The sequence below is a fragment of the Pleurodeles waltl genome, chromosome 5 (genome assembly GCF_031143425.1).
Source record: "Pleurodeles waltl isolate 20211129_DDA chromosome 5, aPleWal1.hap1.20221129, whole genome shotgun sequence".
Taxonomy (NCBI): domain Eukaryota; kingdom Metazoa; phylum Chordata; class Amphibia; order Caudata; family Salamandridae; genus Pleurodeles; species Pleurodeles waltl.
The window spans coordinates 687,381,277-687,403,166 of NC_090444.1; the positions used below are offsets into that span (position 1 = coordinate 687,381,277).

Genomic DNA, 21,890 nt, shown 5'->3' on the forward strand with positions numbered 1-21,890 from the left:
CATGTCTCTAAACCTCTCTAGCTTAATGATATACCACAATTCCCTCCTCTTCCTCAGTGTCTCCCCATTGGCCCCTCTCTTCTTAGGGACGATTCTTTCCAGAATAAACCACCGTAGGTCCCTATCTGAATGTACTTCATAAAGTTTTTTTTCCCTCCATTTGGAAAATATTTTAGAGGCAAAAAAATTAAATCTCCTACACTTCATAAAATGTGTGGCTGCTAGTCTGTTTTTTACTCCTAATTGGCACATTGTCATCTGTCTGGGTTTTTTGGTCCTAGAGCTAAATAAACAAATTGGGAGCAAAAGCACTTAAGGATTTTTCCGAATATTCACAGCATTTTACAACTGCTGCTTTTTCAGCATAATTATGGATTTGCCACATAATCCACTGGCTGTTGCATAGTGTGCAGATTTCACCAAAAAAATTTCTAGCTGAAATAGATCAAATGTTACTAAAAAGTACCAAAATGTGGTACAGAACAATCATTCAGGTTCTGATTGCTGTACTGAAGATCAACGTTGCCCAAGCAGTATAGCTTGTGCTGAACAATAACAAAATAATACTGTCATAGGTTGTCCTGCATTTACCGCATAATCCAATTTTTTCTGCTATAATTTTGCCAATCTGCTACATATTTTGGCCCTTTGTTGCCATATAATTCCTGGGCCCTGTTGATAGGACACGGCGTGGCTGAAGCACAAACTAAATTCAAAAGGCCCGAAAAATTATCTCCTTCAATATTATGGGAAGGTCTGCTGATAGTCTTTGCACCATTACAGTTTCCAGACACAAGCCCTTTGCCTCCCTGGCAACACCCAATGTTGCCATTCCTAACACTAAATTTGCAGTTGCTACAATTTTGTCATACACAAGGATTTTGCATAGGTGCAGATTATGTTTGTTGATGTAAATATCCACAAATCAATCCAAGATCTTCACCTGCACCTTCAGATGTAACGTTTATTGCGAATCTGCTTTCAAGATGGGCACTCAAAAGGTTCTGTGAATTGTTGCCTCTTTGTCTCATCACAGTGTTGCCTCTCTACTCCCACAAACCCAAGTAGACATACTGAAAAAATGACTTATCTGTCACATATGTGTTCATATTTGACCATGGACGTTATTAGGGGTCAACAGGGGTCGCAGCTGCGACCCCTGGCCCTTTCCCCTTGCGACCCCTGGCACCTCCTTTACGACTCCTCTCCTCAGATGTGGCAAATTCAGTGCCAGGAACACAGTGGACATCAGTTGGAGCTCCTCTCTGTTTGTTTTCTGTCAATTTTATGATTACACTGATGGCGAATAATAATTTATTATTCACTACCAGTGTGGTAAAAATAGAGTACAATTACCTGGAATATGCCCTTCCATGGTAGCTGAAGTAAATGAAAAATGCTTTTAAACCCAAGTTGTGTGTGTGCTTGCGGTCAAAAGTGTGTTTATATGAGAAAGAGATTGAATGTAAATGGGAATTTGTGCATGTGTAAATATGTGTGTGGGAGTGAAGGTGGGGGTCAAAAGGCATGTGATGTCACTTCTGCTACCTCTGGCATTTTGGTGAACTGACGTCCATGTGTTTGACATGAAAACATCTTCCTTAGCTTAAATATAACTGCCCAGTTGCTCTTACATTCATTTTTACGTAATGATTTCTGCTGATAATAAAGAAATTAGGCAGCTATTTGATTTTTAGACACGAGTGGTGCCTGTTTTCTCACTCATTTAACGTTCCTGTTCTAGTTTCTTTCTATCCCTATCTCCGTCCCTGTTGTAATCTCTCTTTTGGGCTTTTAACAAAGCCCATGTCACGCCTGTCACTTACATTGGTTTGTGGGCTTACCTTTTAAAATCCACTTGATTTCATTAGTGAAAGGCATGCATACGTCATGCCTTTTCCTCTGTTTATCCCTCCTCGAGTGCACTGGCCAACTACTGAAAACATACAAGGTCCATGTGTTCAGCATGGTTTCCGGACTACTTTATCTTTTTATTTTCGATGCGTTTTTTTTTCAATTTCAGCCCGATTGTGCTGCGTTTACATTGCGCTTGTTTTTTTTCTTTCAATTTGTGTAGCAAGAAAAGTCAGGTTAGGAGTTTACAACGCTAATAGCTCTGACTCGAGCAAATGCGAGATCCGTTTCATTGCAAATGCTTGTTCTTTCTTCTCTCTTCCCATTGGGACCTGCTACTTCTTTGATGCTATTCGCTCTGTGATCATACAGTATCAAGCGAAGCAAGCTCCTACTTTAGCGCCATGATACCCTCTGGGTGAGTCATGGATATACAATGCGTAACCAGCTGCGGCTGCTCTGCTAAGGCGGAGGAGCGTCACCCCACTACTTGTGGGGAGATGAAAAAATAAAATCATAATAATGGGACGGTATTATCATTCTATTTTTATCTGGAGCCAGGTTGGGAGGGGCGGGGCTGAAGGAGGAGTGGAATGTGAACCATAAGTACGCATGTCTGTTGGTCGGCCATGTTGGACCGTCCAAACAGACATTCGCACTTCACATTTCTCCACCTGGCTGTATTGCCCAGCCAGGAGGAGAAAGTGCACAGGGTCCCACTCCCTGTTTGAGCGCCGAACGAGGCCACTCACACCAATCACAACGCTGCTGTCATGCTGGTGACAGAAGCATTGTGATTGGCTGAGGGGAGGGTGGGAAGAGGACAAGGCTGTTTTATTCCCACGCCATCCCCACCCCGCCACCCCTGTTCAGTGGTTGCCGCCACTGTGCATAACATAACATAGTAAGAGAAACAACAAATACATTTGAGAAACTTCTACTATTATCTTGTATTCAAGAAGTGTATGATGACCCACAAAATAATCACTTTGCAATAACAGAAAACAGAAACAAAATGTTGTGACAACTAAGAGCTTTTTCATAGCTCAGGCGTTCAATATAAATTACTCTACACCAGTGTTTCCTAACCTTTTGACTTCTGTGGACTCCAAATAAATCTGCTCTGTACTATTCAGCGCCATTTGCGAGCAGCCCATTTTGCCCATCGTATACATTATTTATATGGTTTGCGTTGTGCCTTGAAAGGGCAATCGTACCAGACAATCCCTGCCGCATAAATTCTGTCATGCTGGGCCTTGTTCACACCATAGCTAGGGAATGCAGCCTTTCTGTATTCCAGATTCTGCACTGTAATCGAACTAGTACTATTTACAGCCTGCCCAAGGGTTTGGCACAGTGCTTAATTTCAGCCAGTGGCCTGGGGTGGTGGGCTCAGGCACTCATTGTTGGGCACTGGGACTCATTTTTCATCATTAGGCTTTGATCCAGGACGAGAGGGAGAAAGCAGTAAATGAAGAAGAAAGACAATTAGGAAAACGGTGAAAAGGGAGAAAGCAGGGATGGTAAATAATGTACAGGAGTGAGAGAAAGAGACAGAAAATGTAGGTTTGTTGAAAAAAAGAGGTATGGGGTGAACTCACGATTAGGCAGTCTTGATATTTAGAAACCCAGGCACTCTGGAATACTTGCGGGAGGCAGTGTTGGGTTGTCCTACTGGGCAGTCTGGCACTGCCATGGGGGCCAGCTTGAGAGGGCCAGTTTGCAGGCCATATGTTTTTGGTCTCATGGGCCTTGACATAACCACAAATACCAGTCCAAGCACTGGTCCTTTCAAGCTGCCAGCACTGGCTTGTGCAATTCATTGGTACCTTCATAGTACCATGTATTCTACAAGTATTCAACTTTTACTAGTGATAATATATTCTTAAAGGATTCGTCCCTGAAAACTCTCTCTCTCTCTCTCTTTAACAAGCCTCATTGAGTCAAGGCATTGGTGCTTACATGTTCTTATTTCACCAGGGGCGTCCTGGGATAATTGATGAGCAGTTCTTGTGCATCCAAGGGTTTAATGGCACTTGAAAATTCAAAAGGTTTATCCATAATGGGAATGTAAAGGGATAAAAGGAAAGTTATATTTGTAGCTAAATCTGAAATTGGTAGGGTATGATAATTGGAACTGCGGCGGATTGAAGACTAGACAAAGCAGGGCGTGTATGCAATTTTCGTTACATTCTCAGCCGTCCCGATTTGATTTATGTTGTGCTCTTGGTTAAAAAACATTTTTGAGCGACATTAAAGGGAAATCCGACTTTTTATATAAATAAACAAATACCCTCCCTCATTTGCCTCGCGGGACTTTCGATTATGTTGAATCTTGGCAGGCTGAAAATGAAGTCTGTTGTCACTTCCAGGCCTGAACTAGCCATTGTACCACTCAGGTATTTCCCCCTGAGGTTGCTGACTGGGAGGCTGCTTTCAGAGCAAAATGGGAGACAACAACCCAACTCCACAGCCCTCATGTGGCCTCTTCTACTTGCAGCCTTGCTCTGAACATTTCTTTCCAGGACTGGTTTTGGTGTTCAGGCTGACCTTGATTTCTATATTGTCGGCCACCTGACTACACCCCAAGTATGTTCTGTAGTTCTTGGACTCGATGCACTAGTGTGAATGGCGGAATGTGGGCTATCCATGCCCACGGGCCTTCCTGCTATTTGAACTGCCCCGCTAGAAGTAATCCTCAATGCAGCAACAAGACTAATCACAGATTCTAAGAAGTTTGATAATATCACTTCTGTACTTATCAAAGTTAAATGGCTTCCCCTCCAAGTGCTCTGCACACTCAAGTCAGTCTGTATCATTTTATGGGTTGAAGCTAATTGCACCACATTATCTAAAGATAAAACGTACACATAAGGAAGTATGAGGCATCTACAGCATAGAAAAAAATCAGACTGTTTGTGACCTCGGTTTGAAACCAGTTTCTATGTACATCTACCCTGAAGCATATCAAACCTGTTTTAGGGTGTAGTAATCATAGGATTAGGCAATTGCTTGAGAGGTTAGAATTCACTCTCTGGATACAGGTTCCGTGGTGCTGGAACAATTTTCGGTGTGGTGGTACTGCCATCAGTGTTACATCACTGAAGTCAAAAGAATTGTGAACAATTCAAGCACCACACAAATAGCAAGTTTAACAAATGAGTCACACCCATTCAGTAAGAGAGTGGTAAAGGTGCTGGTATGTATCTGGTGGTACATTTGCATTTTCGAGCACACTGTCACAAATACATTACTAAAGCATGGTGTGGTAGCACATGGTCATTTACATTGAAATGGCCTTGAAATTTGCACAGGCTTGTAGTTATACTATTAAAACTATACAGCGCACAATTGCTAATTTGTGGAAAATGGATTTCAGTGAATATTTGTCAGTTGTGCATTGCCAAGTAAAGTGAAAGGATTTATTGAATACTATTAAAATATTTGTTTCCATCATTCAGGATTGCAAAAGAAAGGTGCTTTCCTGACAGCTGATATATTTTGAATTGTTTGTACAGTAGGCTATAGATTTGCATTTCATGTAAAATAACACAATGGGTAAATGTTTTTATTGCAGAGATTATTGTGTTAGCAGCAGGTCGTCTGTCCATCCTGGTAAAACAGCTCATGGATTTATGCACCCAAGAAAGCCTTACATTTGAAATTTTAAAGGTTTTAATCAGTCTTTCTTTGTTCTAAGGTTGGTGAAAATGGGTTGACGGCTCAAAAATTCAGTTTGAATTCGGTGCTATATAAAATTTTAATAATAGTATCCTCACACACACATAGGCAGACATGCCTAGCATTTCAACCAAACATGCATGGAATGAAGTCTCTTACAGAGACCCAAAGCCTTGGAAAGTCAAACTCTAAAATTTGTGTTTATCTAAAAACTTTTTTTTTCTTAACTTAAGTGACATACCAGTTTGTTTCCTCTCTTTGGGTGCTAGGTGTGGCAACAAGTTGTGAGAGTTTAGCAGTGCCCTTTAATGACCTTCAACTGCTCCTTGCTCGGACTCCACTTTAGGAATTAGGCTGCCCACAATAATAACCCGTGGCTTCCACTGACACAGGAAACAGTGGTACAATGCACGTTCTACACACATCAGATTCGTACCACGGGCAACTCCTGCAGCAATGCCAAACTAGACCTCCACTCTATTTTTGAGGTTGTCTGTATGACTTCCAAGATGGACCACTTTGTCTGTCTCCAGCCGCATAGTACACTGTGGGAAAATACTGCCCACATTGCCGGAAGAACCACCTAACTTCTTCACCCTCACCATAGTTATCTTGACAGCGGAAAGCACTAGACTTGTTTCCTGTCTTTATCACGCCAATTTTAAGATGCAGCCATTATGCCATGTTGCATTGCTAGTGGCCCGGGAGCAGGTTTTAAACTCCCCCATCTCTGACCAAGTGCGGCAATTTTGCTATATGCAGACTACGCTGGTCTCAATAAATAGTCAACACAAACTCCTGCATTGTAAGTTTTTGCATTTTGTTTACACAATACCCCTGACCCTCGCCAAATTTGATCCATCACATTCCCACAAATGCCTTGAATGCACAGTCGATAATTCCGATTTCGCTCACCTAACTTGGAACTGTCCCATTTTACACGATTATTGACAAGTTACATTCACACTTCTTCTGTTATGTTAGAGTATGTTGTGGATCCTGACCTTCTTTCAGCACTATTGGGGTAGGTCAAGCCTCTTGCTCCACAACATAGATGATTTTCTGCTATATCGCTTTTATTAGCTAAACAACATATTGCTGTGTTGTGGGGTAGCAGCAGGAGTCCAAACACTAAAGACTGGCTACGGGATCTCATTTACTGAAATACTATGAGTGAACTCTACACCTCACTTCAGCCTCCTACGTCCTGGCCCAAGGATATCTGGACTCCTCTTCGTTCATATTTATTGACTCATGATGTGACCAACCCCATTTGATGATGCATCTGATTCGTAACTGTGGCCTGTTTTGTGTCTGTTGCCTAGCACTGATTCAGGATTGTGTACATTGGATGGATGCAATGGCAATGCGTCATTTCAAGTCACTATTGTACTAAATACTTCCGAATGCAGCTTTGTATGTTGTTCTTTAAAAAAAGCTTTAAATTTTTTTAAAAATCAGAAAAATAGGAGCTCTCTACAGTTCCTTACGATGAACCACAATCTGTACGTGCACAGGCACTGCAACCTGCATCTTGGTGCACTACACAGGGACAAAGGTGAAATGATGCACTGAAATTGGAATCCGTCAATTCCCAACTCGATTACATCACTGAGCCAGAAGTGCTCATTAAAACGAGCTTCTGCCGCAATTCCTGAACAAAAAGGGTTTAACTTCTGGTGATAACTACTGGAGGAGGCATCCTCACAAAAATATTTACAGGAAGTGTGAAGGTGATCACAAGATGTACATGTTTAGAAATGCCACTGAAATTCAGTTTATGTGAATAAAATGAGTGCAGATGCCCTCTGTGGAGGGGCATATGCCCCTGCGGGTAGGGTTGCCCCAAATACTTCAGGGGGCCTAAACCCTTCATGAGGACCCCATTCAGCCGATATTCAAAAAATATCTGTGGGATATGTGAGACTCAGGGGGGCCCTCTTTACATTCTGCAATGGGGCCCTACCATTTTGTGTTACGCCACTGCCTCTGCGAAGAGTGTTTCAGAAAAATCGACGACTTGCAAGCATCCCCACAAGCAAGTACTAACAAAAACCTGTCTGAGATGGGTTGTGGCTTATATTTGGTGCAAAACTAGAAGCCCTTCTATCAGACACAGGCACAGAGAACCTAAAGTCCCCACTCGCGACAATTCAAGCTTACAAAGTCCCCTTCCCACCATGTGCTATTGACCTCTAGGAAAATTAAGTATGAAAGACAATTTCATTGGTTTAGATCAAAATCATCAGATAAACTATGTCTCCACAAATACAATACAAAAATGTGAGTTTATCATTGCTTCCGTGAAACAAAAATGTTACCTGACCTCTGTAGCAAGAAAATGACAAAATGTGTTGTTTAATTTCTATAAGAGACAACGAGAGACGTCTTCTTGTTTGGCAAAATCAACACGGCTGTCAACATTTGTATTGTAGGGATGCAGAACTCATGTAAATAATATGCAAATTCAGACCCAGAAGTGAGAGCCTTCAAAATACATTGAAACTAGGAGCAAATCATTATACCTGTAAAGCGCGACTAGTCACCAGCTAGCAGTGCATCAGCTCTCCATCAACTCCTCAACTACCAGAGTCGAACTGCGAAGCTCTGGCAGGCCAGAATGCCGCTGGTGTACAGGCTATGGGAGAGAAATGGTGCCTTACTGAAAAACGGCATCATGTTCAGCTTAGAGTTGCCTGTAATGACTAGAGACAGAAGTAGGCCTAGGTCTCACTCCCACCGCAGAAGGTTGGCTCACATCAACATTGGCTTAGTTTGAGCAGAATATTAACATTTAATGACTTTAAATGCGAATAGAGAGGGCTGACCAGGCTGTCTCCTGCAGGCATGCAGCACCTGAGATGATATAATAGCAGAATATTGTAGTCAGAATATCGTCTCTATGAATAGAATGAACTGAATATCATAAAAAAAAAATGATTACCCACTGGAGTTGTTATATTAAAATCTTCACTGAATGGTACAATTTGTTTAGAAATTATAATTATGACAAGGTATTAATGCCAGACAATATTTCAGTATACCGTATTCTGAAATTCAACCGGCACGGAGATGCTATACAGGTTGAGAGGTATATCTTGTATGGACACTGGACACACACGTTGCTGTTCTTAGCTTTAATATTACTGTTTATAAATAATGAAATAAACATAGATTCCTTGCAATTGTTTTAAGGGTCAGCAGTATAAATGACATCTAGAATGCATAGATTTGTTTCAAAACTTTGCAAGTCTTTCTTGTTTCCTCACTAAATCAATAGATCATAGAACATGCTTACCACATGTTGCTTTATATTCATAACGGCCCAGGTTCATTCATTTCCTTAGGCGTACCTCCGCTATATTGCATGTGACATGCGTGAAAAAAGATTGCATCCACTCCTTCACCTATAACTAGATCATCAAAGTGAAGGTGGGGCTAAGACCAGTAAATATATTATTACTGTGGCAAAGGAGTGGTCGGTGGGGACAGTGGATGCTAAATAATTTTAAGTAGAATATTCTCCGTCTCGACTCAGGGGCATACAACCATTAATTTAAGGGCAGTCGTGACGTTACTGAAAAGATGAGAGTTCCCATAGACAAAGTACGTTTTCAACCCTATACGTATAAAGCAGCCACTGCTTCACCATCAGGTCATGAACATGCTGATTATTAGTGGTGTTCTGAGTGTGGCATGAAACACTGGCTGAGCTTGAGACAACATACAATTGACTCTGCTTCTCCAGTTCTATGTACATGAAGGAGGTCCCCTCCTCTATGAGAGGATTTACAGCCGTGGTTCTATTGGCCAAGTGGAGGGTCCGATGCGCTTTTGAAGAGGCCTGCTTCCAAAAAGAGAGGAATGGATCGGGAACATAATCTTTAGCATTGACTCGACAGATACCCACACCACGCTCCTTCCCTTCATATTACAGACTAGTAACACCTGGGATCTTCTATGCCAATATTTGCTGTTACAGACTCATTACTAGCAGACATCTTTGATTAGCGCGCTTGGCCAGGACACTATTGTTGTGATGCTTCTTGGTGCACCCTAGCCATTTGGATACTACACGTGGATGGATTATTTCCAGAGTGGGTAATGTTTATTATGGTTACTTTCTTAAAACTGTCAGGTCAGCAATCTCCTTAAGGTTTCTCCTTTAACTGTAATATGGTGGAAAACAATAAGTGCAGTTTAAAAAACATACCGATTACAGTGGTAAATGAAATATTATTTGCAAGTATTTCTTTGCAAACTTCAGAATCCTAAAACCAGCTGAATGAATAAAGGACACTGAGTCTATGAGCTGACTCATCTCAGGATGCTTTTGTAGGAGTAGAGCGCACAAGTAAGTGAGAGTTCTGCTCTGACTGTGAATGAACATAGGTAGAGTGTTCATAACCTGGAGTCTTTGGGCTGAGGACTGTCTGCCTCCTTAACAAGCAGCAGAATATTTAGGCAAATCAAAACATTTTTTTATCAAAATAAACTAAATAACAGGCAGGTTTGTTGCCATATTTGGACCGGGACTCAATTTTAGTAACACTCCTGTATGCAATCTGAAATACACAACCAAATGCCACAAATGTTGTCAGTCCAAGTTTGTGAAAGAGCTGAAAGCTTGGCACATTTATAAAAACTATGAAATTTGAAACAAATGGTAAGTAACAGGAGTAGTGTATTTTTAAACACAAAAAGGTCAATGTTATGTTAAACTTGCATGTTGCTGTTATACTAATGTTACAAATAGAAGCATGCACAGGTCTGGATAGTAAACACTTCTGGATAAACTTGGTTGTGTAATGAGTTGCCAGTTTGTTTGTGAAATCTTAAGTAGTGGGATGACTTCCTTCCATGCATGTAGGTTTTCGAAATTCATTGAGAATTTTATAAAATTCCTTGGTTGTAGATTAAGCATTTTGAATTCTGTCTGAGAAGTACCTTTTTTTTTTAGCTTTTTTGATTGATGATGTGTATATTCTATTAAGTTTGTGTAGCTGCAGTTTGTCTTGACTGTTGTTTGTTTTGATCCAGGTCCGCTGCAACTTTCTGATTTGTTGCTTTATCTTTTTAAGTTCTGTGTTCCTCCTAGGTGTTGGTTTTCTTTTGTCGTGTTTAGTTTTTATGAGTGGTATTAGGATATCAAAAGCTTCCTGTAGCCACTCATAACGTTTTGGAACAGAATTAATTGTATCTAGATCTGTGTTGGCTGTTAGTTGTGTTTCCAAGTCTTCAAAATTGAGTTTGCTCCATGGATCAATGATTTTCATCTCATGTGCTACAACTATGCAGATGACACACAAATACTACTTAAATTAGAATGCCTCAAAAACATTGAAAACTCACAAATCTTCAGTTGCCGCAGAGCCGTTGATCAGTGGATTACCTGGAGCCATCTCAAACTAAATACCTCCAAAACAGAAATACTCATATGTGGTGACTGGAAAAGTTATGACCCACTGTGCATCTGGCCTGATGATCTCGGACCACCTCCTCAATTATCCAAGGAAGTTAAAAACCTTGGAATTACCATGGACTCCAAGTTAACTATGAATGCCTAAGTGGACAAATTAGCACGAACAAGCTTCATCACCTTGAAGACTCTACGACGCATCTTCCCCCACCTCGGATTTCCACACAAGGTGCAAGCTACTATCTCGCTTGTACTATCCAAACTGGATTATGCCAAAGGCCTCTACCATGGATCATCTCTATCTATTATGAAAAAACGACAACATATTCAGAGCTCCGCAGCCAGGCTACTATTACATGTAAAGCCACAAGCCCACATCTCCCCTGCCTTGAGAGCACTACACTGGTTACCCATTGCCAGAAGATGCACTTTCAAGCTGCTTTGTATCACCCACAAAGCTATACATGGAACTGGACCACTTTTTATCAGAAACAAAATAACCAAATACATTCAACAAAGAAACATCCGCTCAAGATTGGCACTCCGCCTTAGAACACTACCATACAAGAAAAAGACTATAGGTGGTACATCCTTCTCCGTTCAAGCAGCCAAACTATGGAATTCATTACCCCCAACTATAAGAGCCACAGATAACTTTCTTGTCTTCAGAAAACTACTCAAGAGTTGGTTCTTTCCTTCATAACCACCATATTCAAACAACTATGGACTGCATATGCCTATGTTGATAAATACTTTTTCTAATTATGTGTATATTTCTAGTTATGTATAGTTCTTTAGAAAATATGTATCGCTAATATGTCATAAGAATAAACTACACACACACACTCTTTAAACCTGTTTAACTAAGTATATCTGCCCATGGTTTTAAATATGTATTGTATGTACATATATGTGTGCATATGTGTGTGTATTCATGTAGGTATGTGTGTGTGTGTGTGTGTGTGTGTATATATATATATGTATGTGTGTATGTTGTTCTGTGCTTGGCATGTACGTGGGTCATTGCATGGCTCCTGGGTGGGTTGTTATACTAGATATCTATGAATCCCTGCTTTCATCTTATATTACACTTATCTGCCCATCATCATATGTCATGTCTCTATCAATCTATCCTCCATTCCCCACTCTGACTCATCCCAAATCCATTCTACTACTTTCATTTCCTAAATAACTCTGCCTAAGCTCTTACCTCCGCTTCCACATCTAACTCACCAAACCTCACTCTACTCCCATGACCTCCCAAACAACCCTACTAAATTCGCCCTCATTTATCTCACCCTGATACTATGATCTCTCTAACACCTTCCACAGACTCTTCCTCCTCTATCCTCCTTTACTCATCCCAAGCCTAAATCCTATTACCATATACTCCCAATTAACACTTCTGGATTCTTTCCTCCTCCACCCCTCCATTAATCCAGTCAATCTAATTAACAAACTCTCATATCCGCGGCTCAAATAAACTCATAATAATACTAAAACTGTACTCATGTTTCCCGATACTAATCCATCACTAATTCTTATTGGTTTCCGGAGTATGCTACTCGCCGAAAAGCGCTTTGACGCCTCATCAGGGGTAGTAAGCGCTATATAAATACTATTACAATACAATACTATACAATAAACTTCTTCTGTCTGCCCTGGTATGTCGCCATCTCTCTCTGGCGGTCTATGTTACCTCTAGCGCCTACTTTGTCTCCTAGCCAGTATTTAAAGTTTTGCTAGTTCATATAGATGGACCAAATCAAGATCTGCCTAAAGCAATGAGCGCTGTCAAATGAAATCTGTTCCAATGCAATGGAATCGTGTCAGGCACCCATATTTTATTTTTGAGAATCTTAAATTGACCCCGTTGGTATGTGTTCTGTCGAAAGAGTTTAGTGTCACCTTCTTAAACACATTTGGAAGGTGGTGAATGTAAGCATTTCTATCCATGAGAGAAAACCTCAAGACACCTTGTGATCTAAATGCCTGAAGCGCAAAGCTTCATCTTCAGATGAATGAGTCTTGCTTCTATGAAACTCTTTATTATTTTGAGATGTGTCCAACATATGAAAGAGACATGCTATGGCAGAACAGTTGAGAGCACTGCGAGCAAAGTTGGAGCAGATGAGTTGTCTAAGAATAAACACACTGCTAAAACTATGAAAATATATATATATATTTGTAAATAATTTTGAGCAACCAGTGTTGGCCAGCAATTAGAGAAAGGACTTGATGGATTAGAAGAAATACTAATTAGGCCCCAGCTGCTGGCCTCGTGATTCCTAAAAGATGTATTTGCAGACTAGTTGTTCTCTACATAGTGAGAGTTTGAGAAGAGGTTGAGAAGGGCACCGGTGCATTTCTCTGCCGTAGTGGTGTCACAAATCACATTAGACGATATTTTGCCATAAGTGAAAGGGACTCTACTCTTAAAACCTTGAGATCAATTTCCGGTTCTTCATCTAATTGCAGCAGGATTATAGTAATAGTACATATTCAATTAGTTTGTATCACCAGTTCTTTTATTATGTGTTTTTTGTTCATAATGTCTCTTATATCTCTTTTATAACCATTTAATAATACCAAAAGCCAAGAAAAAAATGAGTGAATGAGTCACACCCAAGAGTTCCCATATTTCCTTCCATTTTACACACATAAGTTTGACCACCTACATGTACAGAACATTATTTTACCATGTCTCTTGCACCCTTATGTGATTAGGATTAGTTTAAAAAGTAAACTAGCCAGGATAATTTAAAGGCTGTTGAAGTAAAGAAGTAGGTGCGAGAAATGATTAACATTCAATTGAATGTCAGGATTTCTTCTTAGCAGATATTCTGACTACCTTTTACAATTCTAGCTCCACTACACTACAGGGCCTGCAGCATGATGTTTATACATTTCATCTGATGGGGTGGCACATACTGTTATATTATGTGTATTTATAAAATGCACTATCACTCGTGAGGGTATTCTGGCACGGAGCAACTGTGTGCACCTAACCCTGCGAAGGGTAGGTTAGTTAATTGAAAAGCTGGGTCTTCTACTTCTTGCAAAATTCGAGAAGAAGTAACAAGGGTCTGATGTGGAGTGGGAGGTAATTCAACACTTTCAGAGCGATGTAAGAGAACACCCGTGCTCCTGATGTGGTTCTGTATATATGTGGAAAGTGTACAAATAGGAGCCCTGCAGAGAGGAGGTGACCGAGCAGTTGGTGGAAGGCGATGCAATTGTTCAGTCAGTGGTACCAAAGTTGTGTAGTGCCTTGAATAGAGGTGCGCAGAGTTTAAAATGAGTACTTTAGTGTATCGGGAGCCAGAGGAGCTTCCTGAAGTGTGGTGTAAAGTGAGTTGTGTGTGGAAGGTTTAGGATGAGTATGGCTGATGAGCTGTGGATGGTTTGTAGTTTTCTGGTGACTAGCTTGGTGAGTGAGTCTGGCATAGAGGGTGTTCTCATAGTCCAATTATTTGCTGGTGACTAGGTCGAGTGACAGTTTTTCTGGTGTTACTTGGAAGCCATTTGAAGATCTTCTTCATCATCTTTAGGGTGTGAATGCAGGACGCAGTGACAGCCTTGACTGGTGCAGTCATGTCCAGTTTGCTGTTGATGATGATTCCAAGGTTCCTGGCACGGGTGTTGGATGTGGATGTTGGCCTGAATTCTGTCGGTAACCAGGCTGACAGCTTGTGTTCCGTCCATTAAGAAGGAGCAGATCTGGAAGACTATGGGTCTTTGGATGCCAGTCTTGTGCAGGTGTTTGATAAGGAAGGCGTTTAGGACCATATTGAATGCTACAGAGAGGCCCAAGAGAATATGGGCTGCGGTGCCTCCTCTGTCAAGAATAATGCAGATGCTGTCTGTGGTGGTGAGACATTGTATGCTGGTGGTTGCTGAGGTGTTCGGCGAGGTATTAGTTGATTAATACCTTGGCTGAGTAAGGTAGGAGGGAGATAGGTATATAGTGGGAGAGTGTGGCTGGGTCAGCAAATGGTTTCTGGAGCAGGGGTGTGACAGTAATGTGTCTCTATAAATATGGCTGTCGATAGAAGCATTCAGGATGGGTGTTAGTGCTTTGCTGATAAGAAGGAGTACTTTGGTGAAGTTGTCGAAATTGACACAAACTGAGGTGATTTTGTTACAAAATGTTGGGATGGAAAAGTCCTCTGTATGGTTAAGACGTGTACCTCTGCCTTGAGTGCCCAACTGTACTGTTGTCTGGATCACTAATGCTGATTTTTTGTCATAGGCGACCACGGATTATGTGTGTGCACCATGACATAGGCCTGTCTCACGAAATGTGGCCTTGTTGGCCCGAGAGGGGCACCCACAGTGCCACCCTAATAGGGGTGGAAGGATACTGCCTTCACCAGGAGTTAAGCAACACAAGTGTGATGGTGGTAGCAGACCCTGTAGTGATCAGTTGTAGTGAACAGGGCCTTTTTACCCTGTGTCACTAGAGTGAGACCTATAGACTCACTCATCTTTTTAAAAGTTCCTCTGATGTGTGCGTAAGTCGCCCTTGGTCTACACCAGGCAAGTTGTGGAGCGCTGCACAGGAGTAGTGACTTTATGTTGGTTGCATCTGTGCCTGGGAAGGGTACAGTACAAGGATGGAGTAGTACTGTGCACTGCATGTGTTGTATTACATGTGATGGGTGCGCTGGACTGTATGTGTGCTTTGAAAGTACACTGAGTGAATTTGCCTGCAATGGTACATTGTTTGGAGGACCCAAGGTTCCATTTTGGGAAGCCCAGACCAGCCTTGTAAGAATATTAGGAGGAAAGGAATCCCTTCCAGACAGATTTGTGTATTGCTGCATTACTGCGAGCTGGGTAGGGACACACTTGAGGGGAAGGCAAAAGACTTGCTTTACAGTTCAAAAGACTGCTAATTTGTTCAGTGATAGATTACAAGGAAGGGAGCCTGGACACATATCAGGAAGGGAGATATGGTTGGTAGAATCATAGAACGCAGGGCTGGGGTTCTGGGATTAAACTTTTGAAGCACATATCACTGTGGCTGCAATCCAGGTGTGAGCTTCGGTTGCTCCCATGAATTGTGTTGTGGACAGTCAGCTTCAGAGTTGTGTCTGCTGTGACAGACATCTTTTGTAAAGGAAGATGAAAAGGAGGAGTAACCTCTTCAAAAGAAGCAGAACCTCAACATAAAACTTCAATGACCCAGACCCTAAAACACATGTGGTGTCTGGAAAAGAACAATAGGATGGAGAGGTTGAGTCTCCAAACATTTGTCATCTGCCAAGCAGCCAGATGGGCTATGTAAGAAGGGGAAGCTCTTCAAGACGCCTGCCTGTGGCCGTGGCTGAGGGCCAAAGCCAACTAGTGTCCCTGCTGGGTGGTGGGACATCACCCAGGGAAACCAAGAACACCTGTCCTGGAACGTGAAATGGCTGCATCTGCCTGCTTGCCAAGACTAGTGTGCCCAGTGAGGAAGAGGAGAGAATTGGAGGGAGAGAAGTCCAGTGAGGAGCTCTACCATAAGGACTCCCTGTGCAAGGTGTGAGAATTCGGCTGTGCACCGATTAAGCTGTAGCCTATATGCAAGACTGTTTTTGATGACCTCTTTATGCAAGGAGAGGGCCACTGTAGACTGTGGCAAGTACTGAGCGAAGTGTTGAGAGCACCAAGCCCACAAAGCCTTGTTGCAGTGATGCCTTATGACAAAAAGAGCCACTGCTGAAGAAGTTGTGTGACCAGCATGCCAGGACTTGTAAACGCCTGAGTTGTGACACTGTATGCCAGGAGGGGCCACCGTTGCACAGGCAATTGCACTTCAGTAGTCTACTTTGCGTCTGGAAGGTGCTCTTGCAACCCTGTATGCTACACGGGGCTGCGGGGACCAAATCATCAAAGACTGTGGACTGTCACCTGAGACCTAAGTGAGGATATTCGAAATCGTTAAAAGAAGTAATACCGGGCTGCTAGACCAAATCCAATAATGACACAGAAAGATAAAAAACAAAGTCACGACAAGAAAAACTTTAATAGAGTGCTAAAAATACGCACATGATAGTAAAAGAATTATAAATAGTTAAACCCTAATGTTCTAATTCAGACACTCAACAATTAGGCTAGACAATAATGAACAATATAGTTAAATCAGAATTTTCTTGCACATATGACAACATTGATAGGCCAATACATAAAAAGTACAATAAATACAAACATATAAAACCATACTTAGACAATAGATAAATACACATACATTGATGATGATCTAATACAAAAATAATCTATGTTAAGAAGAAAGTGGATAATCAAGCTCCGGAGAGCATATCGGCGAAGCAGATTTTTCTCTTTGAAGCCGCATCAGTTTGAAACTTCTGCAGAGACTACCAAACATAGGACATCAACATAAAATATATTTCCATCCTTGGCAGCCAATTCAATTTTCTCCGCCACACCAGATGTGACCATGCCCACATAGAGGTCCGGTACAATAAGTGATTACAATACTGTTAGAATTGTCAACATAGATATTTGAAATGACATGACTATGTGACCTTAGTACATCAATTACCCAAAGTTTGATCAATCAATCTGAGAACCTGGCTGCTAGAATTCAAAAAATTATTCTTCGTCCTTTATCAATGGGAATGGCCCTGAGGAAGGTGACCTATAACCATTATGAACACCGAAACGCGCGTAGGCCGTTGGTTCCCACAGTATATCTTTGCTGTAGTGATATTTACTTGATCCACTTTCTTCTTAACATAGATTATTTTTGTATTAGATCATCATCAATGTATGTGTATTTATCTATTGTCTAAGTATGGTTTTATATGTTTGTATTTATTGTACTTTTTATGTATTGGCCTATCAATGTTGTCATATGTGCAAGAAAATTCTGATTTAACTATATTGTTCATTATTGTCTAGCCTAATTGTTGAGTGTCTGAATTAGAACATTAGGGTTTAACTATTTATAATTCTTTTACTATCATGTGCGTATTTTTAGCACTCTATTAAAGTTTTTCTTGTTGTGACTTTGTTTTTTGTCTTTCTGTGTCATTATTTGATTTGGTCTAGCAGCCCGGTATTACTTCTTTTAACGATTTCAATTCATTAACCTCCATTCATTTATGTATCTATCAGGCCCTATAGGGCGTTACCTCTGAAGATTATCTGATCTTCAGAACATATATGATTATTGTAGCTCACGTTGTAGTTTCTCTTACTCATATTTTTCCCTGATTGAGCTACTAGCATCTTTTTAGGGAACCCCCTTATTGTTTCTCACTAAGTGAGGATGTTACCAGCAGGACTAGCTGTACTGAAAGATCTGCCCCGACTGACTACCTGTGGACCAGGAGGATGCCAAGGAGGACGACACATCCTTGTGGGATTCCAGTCAGGAGACAAAGAACTGAATCCCCCCGCTTGGAGAACATGACTTACCACATTGCTGGGAGCTAAAAGTTGCTCCGAGCGCTGGGGTGAGTGTCCTTACCACTCCTGAGAGTGAGCCTGTGCCCGCACGATGCTGCTGCATGTACCGCGAGCAGGCCAACCTCCCAAAGCAGGATCGAACTTAATGAATGCCGTACTGAGGACGCTTGCTATAATGCCAAGCACTTTTGTGCTGCAGGAGCAGGTAAGACTTGAACTAGGACATTTGGGGTCCTGGGGATTCACTGCTAAAGGTCTTGCAGCATCATAGACACTTTTGACTAAAGAGTCAAAATGAAACTCTTGAGTACAGCTTAATAGTTCTTATTCCCTGATGCAGCCACTAGTGAGTGGGGAATAACCCTGAGCATATTACTAGAAGGAAGGTGGGATAGAGATTGACCTGACAAATTCTAGAGTCTGGACTTCAAAGGGATGGTGTTGTTGCTTCTGAATGTCATGCCTTGTTGCATGTGTAGGTTTAGAGAATAAAATGCTACTTTTCTTATAGAAGCAAATATTTGACTTGACATTGATTTATTGTTCGTACTGTTTTGCTCTTTGAGTTATGAGTCATGTTCACTGACCTGTATCCATATACCTCCCCAAGAGAGTCTTGACACTCAACCACAGCTACCACTGAGTGAAGTGCAAAAAGGGTACTTGGCCCATTTGAGCTACTGTTTATGCCAGCGGTAATCTGGTCTGCAAGAGCTGTGTGCTTGATGTGCTTTTTCTGTTGATTGAGCCTCTTAGGTTGGATTTGAAGATGCCTTTAGCCGTGGTGTCTTGACTTGTTCCCCATTTGAGCTCTAGTTGCTTGCAGTGGCGGTGGATGGGATAACCGTCTGTGGGTGAAGGACAACTGTCTCAAACTCAACACCTCAAAAACTGAAGTCCTCATCTTTGGGAACAACATCTCGCCCTGGACTGACACATGGTGGCCTGCAGAGCTTGGCACACCTCCTTCCCAAACAGACCATGTGCGCAACCTTAGCATCATCCTGGATAGCAAACTATCTGTGAAGAAACAAGTTGATGCAGTCTTATCCACCTGCTTCCACACCCTTTGCATGCTCCTGCAAGATCTTCAGGTCGCTACCAGCAGACACAAGAAGCACCATCATGCAGGCCCTCATCACCAGAAGACTGGGCTACGGAAACACACTCTTTTAGGAATCACAGCTCGCCTCCTGAAGAGACTCTGAGAAAATACAGAACTCAGCAGCAAGACTCATATTACCCCTAGAAGGACTCACATAACACCCCATCTCAAAAAACTACACTGGCTCCCGATTCAAAAGAGATTCCAGTTCAAGAGGCTGACCCATGCCTACAAGGGCCTGCACAACAAAGGACCACCATACATCAACAAACGCCTGACCTTCCACCAACTGACCAAACACCTCCAATCAGCTTCCCTCTCCCTCGCAGATCTATTGAGCCAACAGTGGCAGATGCTCCTTCAGGCACTTGGCAGCCAAGGCTCGGAACAACCTCCCCCCACACCTCAGGAACCCAACTTTACTCCAGCGATTCCGAATAGAACTAAAGACCTGGATGTTCGAGTGATCATACCTCCAAGCAGCAGCATACAGTGCCTTGAGACCCTCACAGGTGATTTGCCGTACTCTATATATTTTTGAATGATTGATATCTGTCACTGTAGTGACGGAGTATCCCCTCTGCTGAGTTCTAAATCAGGCCCTAAGTGTTAATCACTGATTCAATATACAAGACTACCAAAGTTTGTGAGAGAGAGAAATAGAAACTCAGAAAGAGGCTGATAGAGAAAGTGGTGGACAAGAAGGGAAGAGAGAAACGGATGGCATGGAGTGAGAGTACACGGAGAATTAGAAACTACGAATTCACTGTTTGCAGAACTACCTGAGACAAATCTTAGTCCTAGACAAAATCCATAAGTGTTACAAGGGAAAAACATCTCAACTAACCGCCTTCTGTATCTAAAATGAGGGGGAATCAGGAGTTTGATCGAAGTGGGGCCCACTAAGAAAATATTTTACAAATTAATATAGTAGCAAAGTAGAAGCATGAGCATGAAATGATGTGTGTACCATTACAAAATGTAATGGAGCTAAGCACCAGTTCCATAGCGTGAATAAAATACCCTCAGAGGTTTTAAAGTGTATTTGTATTGCACTTAATGAGGGGCCTTTTACAAGTTGCAAGTTTTCTGCTCAGCCTTCCCCTGCTGGAGTTACTCTTACAGGGGAAGAGGTGTAGGGATTCAGCAGTACCAGCCAGTGAGAACTATGCCCAATTATGGATTTTTTGGTGAAAACATAGTGTAATCTGCATTACTGTACTAGTTTCCACATGTTTTAGCACAATATTTCACAAAACGTTTGAGTAACTTTGAGCAACATTAATCTCTGAGTGAAATAGTCCAGGTATGCAGAGTTACTGTGGATTTTGTAATCCCAGTGCAGCTGGTAGCTTCCATCAACTGTCAAAACATGGTTACATTGACCTTGAAATTAATCCACTAGTATTTATGGTTAAAAAATTATTAGTACGTTGTTCTGAAATCCGCAGCGGATAGAGTGATAATGTCTAGTCTTCAGTTAAAATAACCCTTTAAACCACAAACGCACTGGTCAGTCCAAGCCCTGTTTAGCTGTGTGTGCACTTCTAGTTTCATGATTGTGATCGTTATGCACAAACTGAGGGTCTCTCGATCATGATAATCGCACATTTTCTACTATTGCTTTAAAGCTCTGTAACATAATCTCTTCAACTGTTCCTCGAGGGCCGCCATCTTGACCTACTTTGTTCCTCAGCAATTCAACGAGCTTTATCATTCTGCTCCCAAAATATCGTCTTAATATCTTTTTAATTTATATCATTACTTAATTTTCGTCATTGTGGGAAAAGCAGTTTGTTGTGTATAAGGCAATCCTCCCTCCCCCCCGTCCGTCATTGCTGCCCACGGCCAAGTAATTAACAAAAAGACATACTACGTGTGTTCATGGTCACATTTCATGATGGGCCTAGCAGGGCTGTGTGCGCTTTTGGTGAGGAAATCTGAAAGACAATAAAATCATGTTGCGCAAAGGCACAGACTAAAATGATTGATGATACATTTTCCTTTACCGTACAACTTCCTGACATCGGTTCTTTTTCTTGCAGGACCGGTCTTCCATCTCTTTTAGGAGCGATGTGGTGTATATAAAATTACAGTTGTTTGGGGGACAGTCTGGTAAGTGTTCAAACGTTGAAAGTGTCTGTGTATTGAAAACCTGATATAAGTAAGCAACTCATTAAAAAAATGTGTGTTACGTTATGTTGCACAGTTTTTCTGTAGCACAGCATCTACTAATTCCATGACCTCTTGGCGCTATTGGCTCTCGTGGGCAGACTGGTGTCCACGGTTGTGGAGTTATCTGATGGAGGGTCTCAGTGGCTGATAATAAAGTCCTTAGGGTTGAAATGTTCTCCACGTTGGTGTTTAATAATGGGAAATTGATTGGGTGGCCCTCCTACCTAATGTATGTCATAC

The 21,890-nt window shown here is 41.6% G+C and overlaps 1 protein-coding gene across 2 annotated transcripts in view; it reads left to right on the top strand.

Annotated features, from left to right (window-relative positions):
• FYN (FYN proto-oncogene, Src family tyrosine kinase) overlaps positions 1-21,890 on the top strand; it is a 473,812-nt gene that overhangs the window by 190,692 nt on the left and 261,230 nt on the right. For both annotated transcript variants that reach the window (XM_069234594.1, XM_069234595.1), the window contains exon 3: positions 21,521-21,590. The gene's annotated coding sequence lies outside the window, so the exon portion shown is untranslated. The remainder of the gene's footprint in view (positions 1-21,520; positions 21,591-21,890) is intronic.